Genomic DNA, 8,039 nt, shown 5'->3' on the forward strand with positions numbered 1-8,039 from the left:
TAAAGAAGCATAAGTTTTATCAAATATCTAGCGATGTAAACCAAATCCAGGTTTGGTGGTTAATCTGGGTACAGATTTAAAAAAAATATTTGTTTAGATATTTTTCAATAAAATAAAAAAAGAAAAAATGGGTCAATGGGCAATATATCAAAGTCAAAAGTATGTCAAGTCCAAATACTTATAGCCTCTAGAGTTATATTACTCAGATACATACATATATCCTACTCAATAATTATGATTTTCAAGTATTTTTATCTTGTGTTTTATGCCTCTACTCATTTGTATATCTACATACATATATACAAACATATATTTATACGTTATGTATTGCACGTTTTTTGTCAAACGGAACAAAACTGTATTCAACATTCCCGTGGACCGATTTGAATAATTCTTATCAATTCTACGGAAATAACTTTTCACGTCAGTTAGCATGGCTGATATGGCTGAATATAATTCTGTCCTTAGTTTTTCCAAAAAAAAAAAAAAAATTCATTCAAATCAGTCTACGAGAATTTTAAACACCTCTCTGTTCCGTTTCACCAACACCAGTCTTCTTTTAAATGAAAATTCAGTATCTTTTTTGTATTTTCGATTTACTAGATAATGTTATTAGCTTTCATTTAATAGTTTCTAAACAAAGCCGATATAAAGCTGGTTGATCAGTGCTGTAGTTAAGGTAACTTGCATACAATACTGATCGGTCGGTTATTAACTGCGACTTATAAAATTAAACAAAACTCAAGAGAGATAAAAAATTGTAAAATCAAATTAAGTGAGAATTTTTTATGTGCTACACATAATTCTATAGATGTATTTCAGTATGTATAAGAATTAATTTATGTGACTGTCCAAAATCGAGAATAACCACAAATAGATAAACAACAAGCACACATGTGCAGAAAAACAATATTGGAAAACCAAATAAATAAATATGGGTCTCCTCATTATTTTCAGTATCAAGAAAAACAAAATCCGAATCTACTAAAGTTTGTAATAAATGTGTTTAATAAACATAAAACGCCAAAAAATAACATTTTTAGTTTACTATTGGAGGAATCGAAAATGCATTTAAATGGGCTCAGCATGAGAAGTAGTCCAAAATCAATATATCCACTTAAAGTTCTAATATACAAAAGCAATAAACATGCCATGAAAATAAATTTTTCTTTATATATCTAAGTACATAGTTAGGACTAGAGAAAAACACTGACGGATCAAAAATGGACGCAGGAGTTAGATCAGCGGTGTACTGTCCAGACAACATATTCCAAGTGGAGATTTTCGTTTAAGGGAAAGCGGCAGAGTTGACAGCGACGATATCCCCAGACAGGATCGCGTGCCATACGGTTGGCCAACATCCCTTCAAAACCTGTCCTGTCGAACCGTAGTGCCGTAGTGGACATCAGTAAAAAGGTCCACATTTTCTGGATACCTAGCCATTTGTGCATCGATGCTAACGAATGGGCAGACCGACTGGCAAAGGCAAACGTGGAAGTACCCAGTGGAAACTCAGAATACATTATGAACTGCTTAGCATTACCATCGAGTAAACTAGAACTTGCAGTTAGCAATACGGCGAACGAGTGGTGGAAAGCCCTTACCATCTGCCGTATAGCCAAGAAAATTTACAGCACGCGAAACGACGGACTGGCAGCGCAGATGCTATGTAGGTCTCAACCATACGGATTGCAGAATCTTATTCACTACTTGATTGCGCCGGCTGCAAGAAATGTAAGGTAAGGGATGTTCCAGAAACGCTTGAACACCTCCTATACCTGGGATGGGGATAAGTCCAAACGAACTAATCACCAACTCTTTTCTTTCGCCGGACACACACATATAAGCCCACGCAAAGTTTTACGTACCATAAACGGAATAGCTATCCAACAATGTGCACAGTACATAAAAGAACTGTAACGGTGATTCAGGCGAACAGACATACCAATGTCACAGGTTACTTGACCCACCTCATGTTGAAATTTTAGATCAACATAACTTTTTTTTTTTCAATGGTGATATTAACAAAAAAAAAATGCAGTTATGTTTGTTAATGTTTAAACTTAAGGACACAATCTTTATTTTTTATACATATATCATTTTAATTTTGACATGTGGGTAACAAAAACTAAAAAAAAAAAAAAAAAAACAAAGAAGCTAACTTCGGCTGTGCCGAAGTTTATGTACCCTTGCAGTCCTTGGCCATAATATTTTTACATGTTCCAAACTCTTTTCTGTATCATCAATTCATCATTGCACAGACAAAACTTTTCAAATATCATTTCCATTTCTTTTTCTTCTTCTTCCCCATGCTGCCTGCTGCGATTGGCACGCATACACATACAGTTTACGTAGCGTTACATCTGTGTGTGTATGCGTGTGCTCAGCTGCTCTGTGGGTTTCAAGCCATGACGTAGTAGAGCCGATTTATATTGACTGTAACTTGTGTTATATTTATCCTATCTGATTGAAATTTCGGTATCTGATGTTTTATATCCAAAACTATCATATTAGGAAATTTCATGGGGATACTCCAATTTAGAGCTATATGCACCTGACAATTTCATACTTTATCTGCTCCGGGCTGTAAGCAGCTCAAATATTAGGTTTCATCCCGATAGCTCTTAAGATGGCGGCGTGAAGTTGATTTGCACAGAGGGACGGACGGACGGACATGGCCATACCGACTCAGCTTCTCATGCTGATCAAGAATATATATACTTTATGGGGTCGGAAACGTCTCCTTCTGTGCGTTACAAACATCTGACCAACTTTATAATACTCTCTGCAAGGGTATAAAAAGAACAATTCTATGTCAGAGCTTATTCGCATGAGGGGAAAACCAAATGTACATACATACATATGTCTATTAAATTGTTTTTACATGCCATACCATATGCTATCTCGCTCCAAGCATGTTTTTCCTTTAAAAATGGATCGAAACCCTGTTTTTTTCAATCACAAATGGAATTTTTCATTGTTTTAGACGACTATGTAACATTTTTTAATGTTTTAATTTGATTTTTTAACATAATTACAAAAAGAAAAAAAAAATTTTTTTTTTAATTTTTTTTTAGGTTAATTTTAAAATTTGCTATTGATGGCTGATTTTCTTCAAAATAATTTTCAATATTTACATCAGTATCTAATAAACTCAACAGTTCGGGACTATAGTTGCTATTTTCCAAATCCTTTCGTGATCGCACGTGTCTCACAAGGGGAACTTCAGGTATGCGAATCACCGATTTGGATGAATTTTGGATATGTTGTAGAATACCCCGTCATTTGAAGCTGTGTGAAATATTTCGGCGCACTATTCTATATTTTCCTAATAAATCGGCTTTAAAGTTATAGCTTTGGTGACTTATAAGTAAAACGCCAAGTGGTCTACAAGCAGCTCTACGGTGTAAGGGGTAGAGGTCCTGCCTAAAATCGACGGAACTCTGGTTCAACCCCCGCCCGAAACTAGTTAGTTTTGGGTTTTCATTTTTTTTTGCTTTTTCAATAATTATTTTTGTCTAATAACGTTATAGGTCTTTTGATGATTTTTGATTGGATTCATTTTTTATGCCTTTACAAAAACATAAATAAAATATAGACGCAAAATAGACTAATTAACTTCTGCCTTCACATTTTTTGTTGTGATATACATAAATCATAAAAACATGATACCCGTATGTATATTTTCTCAAGACTATGAACATGTTTAAATAATGCTTTTGTGCAAAAACATACCAACTTTAAACCAATTTTAAGGAAACAAACGAAATAAAAATTTTGGAAAACCACTTTCTAATCTGAAGCGAACCATGCATACTGGAGCATTCCCTTCAATATCAGAGATGACAAGTGGAATTGCCCCGTCTTTGACGGGGATTTTACTTTAGTGCAGTCTTCTTTTGATGAAATTTCTCGATTTTCTTCTATAAGCGTTAAGGAGTTTTGCATCCGCTTTATCATATTTTAAACTTGCCAAAAAATACAGTACATAATGGCGTGCGTATAGCTGCTATTACCTTAAGCGTACAAGTTAATAATAGTTAATAATAATCTACAATAATTTCAACATACATAAAAAATGTTTCCAATTACAAATCATCAAAAGGCCTATTTCGCTATTAAAAAAAATAATTATTAAAAAAGGAAAAAAAAAATGAAAACCCAAAACTAACTAGTTTCGGGCGGGGGTTGAACCAGAGTTCCGTCGATTTTAGGCAGGACCTCTACCCCTTACACCGTAGAGCTGCTTGTAGACCACTTGGCGTTTTACTTATAAGTCACCAAAGCTATAACTTTAAAGCCGATTTATTAGGAAAATATAGAATAGTGCGCCGAAATATTTCACACAGCTTCAAATGACGGGGTATTCTACAACATATCCAAAATTCATCCAAATCGGTGATTCGCATACCTGAAGTTCCCCTTGTCAGTGATGCAATAAGTGGGTCCGAAGAGGCTGCCAGCATGTTAAAAAGGTCTTAATTTTGTCTAACACGAGACGTTTTTAATGTATTAGTGTATCTAATCCTTTTGTAGTCCTTGTTTTTACATTCCTGTGCTTCTTCGAATAGCTCTCCAATTGGTAAACACTGAAATTCTATTAAATCCTTTACGTGAGCCAAAATCTTATGTACCGTTAGGGTAAGTTTTTTTTGCGGATACAATTCAGTCAAAAGATGAGCAGTCTTTGAAGTATATTCGGCAAATTTTTTACCATTTTCAATTTCCTTGCAATTTTTAACATTCAAGATAACAGCCAACCTTTTAATGATCTCTTGACTTATCCCTGTTATTAAAGATGTCATTTTATTATTAAAAAAAAAAACTCCTTGAAGTATTTCCATGATTACACTTATGAAGTTCAAAAAATAAACTGTCGCAAACGAGAGGAATAATTAGCTCTTTATATTATATTTTTTTAAATTAACTAGGTAGAACGAAAAATTGGTATTACCATTTTTGTATTTAATATGTATTTACATCCAATTAGGTAAACGGAAATAAAAACGACCAACCTACAACTAGGAGAAATTTTTCATCAACTTAAATAACATTTACCTGTCTTGTCAGTTTTTCCAAAGCAGGTAATTAGCAATCTAACATTGTAGAAAGGCATATATATAACCAGTTAGTACTTACAAAACAACATTACGCATTAAGCATCATTTAAATACAAAGACGCTACAGGCCAATACGCATGCGCTCTTCTTCTTCCTTGTACCTGCAGCGCATTTTTTAGGCGAGGTTGCCTTAGTTTTATGGCTTACGCATGGCTGTCGCAGGTCTCCGCATATTGGGACTATATACCTACATATGATAGGTAAATATTTCACCTACCTAGTGTATGTAGTCCGGTATTGATACTCGTTGAGTCTTGCTAGTTTTATTCCATCAAAGTTCAAAAAATGCCTATATTTAGTATATTTTTTAAACGCTTCTAGTTCAATAACGATTTAAGTAATTATTAAAATTTATGAAACATGCTATTAAAAAGAACATACTTTTCAGATAAAAAATCCAAGATCGATTGTTGAAATCGCCCAATATTCAGTTTTAAAGTTGCGATTTTTTTTTTAAATTATCATTTTTTCCTTTTCACTAAAAATGTCTCAACTTTGGGCGCCTCTAGCACCCATGAATCTCAACCGATTTCAAAAATTTTTCGGATTCATAATCTCTGAAGTATTTTCTATCGATTGCATATATAATTTTTATTTTTTTTATTTTATATATAATTTTTGCCAAACGCGATAATGAAAAAACATATTTTTGCAACGCTATCCGAGCAGAGGCCCAACTGTGCGCCGCCACTAGCCAACGGCCAATTCTGCCCTTATACGTTCATACGCATATTTTGCATGTTTCTAGTTCCGATTTCAATAAAATTTGGTAGTTTGGTAGAAATAGATAGGATTAATTAGTATGCCGAATTTGATTGCAATAGTCAAAAAACTACAAGAGAAAATCGGGTTTTTCTAAATTATGGAGGCGGAAGTGGGCGTGACAAAATATTAAAATATATAAACTCTGCGCGCATACTAAACAAATCTGCATACTAAATTTGGTGACTTTAGCTTTGTTAGTTTTCCAGAAAATCTGTTTAATTTCATTTGCGTGGACGGAAGTAGGCGTGTCAAAATTTTTAAACAGTCAATATCTGCACCTCTATTAAGCTAGTTTACATACCAAATTTAATATCGGTAACTGTCATAGTTTTGAGAAAAACCAGTTTTATAAAAATTCCGGGGCGGAAGGGGGAGTGGCAAAAAGTTTGAACAATTAGTTTCTGCGCGCTAACTGAACGAGTATATAAACCAAATTTGATGTCTCTAAATTCCAATTAACTCTATACATTTACTTACTACACTAGTCTACATACCAGATTTGGTGGCTCTAGCTCTTATAGTCTCCGAGACTTGCGTGTTCATACAGACGGACGGACAAACAGACGAACATGGCTAGATCGACTCGGCTGTTGATCCTGATCAAGAATATATACCGACTTTATGGGGTCCGAGAAGCTTCTTTCTGCCTGTTACATATATACATCCGATAATGATCAAATCAACTGACAAATATTAATTTTTATGAAAATCGCGTCAAAAGTATCGAAGTTATTGATAAAAGTCACTGTTTTCAACCGATAGTTAGTATGGGAGTTATATGATATAGTCAAACGATATTGATTTGGTACTTTCATTTATAGGTATTAGAGTCCTGCACGAGTACACTCATTTGCGTCAGTCTTTCAAATACTTACAAATTTTCCTATATTTGGTTTGGTAATATTGCTTCGGAACGAATGAAACGAGATGAATCCGATAGATACAACCCGTGCAGTATATACAAGCCTACAGTCAGACGGAGGGACGGACATGGCTTTCTGAACTCGTCTCGTCGTGCGGATTAAGAATATTCATACGAAAGTTAAACTTTTTATATAAAACAATTTTCGACTTTACATCCTCGAATAGACCGATCTTTCTGCGTTCAAGCTAAAATTAAAAATATGATCTTCTGCCTGTTACATACTCATTCTCGACTTCAATCTACCAATTGACCATATGGTATAACGACCTGGATTTAACTGCAAAGTTAAACGTTACCTAAGGATTTGTTTTTTTTTAACAAACTGGCACGATACAAGCCCCTAACGAACAAATATATGGCAATAATATTGAAGGAGCTACTAATTATGTAACTACTTCAGCAGACTCAGATTCAAGGTAGAATGTGGCGTTACCGCAAGTTCGTCCTCTGTCAGGAAGTGGCAAAAGAAGTTTAAATTGGATATAGCTTCTATTACCACTATTTAAAAAAGGAAGAGTGTCTATTAAGTCGTCGGCTCTTTTGCGCAGGTGGAAAAGTTATGTGGTGAGCCATTGAAGCCGTGTATTTAAATGAATGTTTAATAAAGGTAGTACAAAATGTTTATCTAAATCTCTAGGTATTTCGGAATTCATATATACTTTATATGTTTATACTATATATGTATACTTTATATGGTCGAAGATGCATTCAATAAGCTGATGGTTGGGGCGACATGAATCCAAGCCCTATAATTAAGACACTAAGATCTTGTGGAGATACGCAATCAAACCTTGATTGGGCTCTTTACTCCGACCCTGACCATTACAACTCAAACAAGGGTTATTTTGTGTTACAATAAATTAAACTATAATACACAGATTAAAAACACAAATTAATTGATTATTTGTTTTATGGTAAACTTTCTGTTCACATTTCATTATACCTCCGATTACAGTGAACGCTCTAATACTTAAAGGGCACATCATTTGCGAAAAGAAAGAATGGTCGTACACGCATCAGGAATAGACCTCTAGACTTCCATCTATAGGATGCAGGCATCTTGTTAAACTTAATAACGTATCATATGTGCTTGCTGTCTTATTAGATGGAACTGCTGTTCATTGTAAAGAGCAGCTCATCATCGACTTTCGTTTTTATGACGAAACAATGTATAATACAGTGATAAAAACTAAATGCATTTGTTATTGTTAATCCCAATACTTTCAATA

The sequence above is a fragment of the Drosophila willistoni genome, assembly GCF_018902025.1.
Source record: "Drosophila willistoni isolate 14030-0811.24 chromosome XL unlocalized genomic scaffold, UCI_dwil_1.1 Seg142, whole genome shotgun sequence".
NCBI lineage: Eukaryota > Metazoa > Arthropoda > Insecta > Diptera > Drosophilidae > Drosophila > Drosophila willistoni.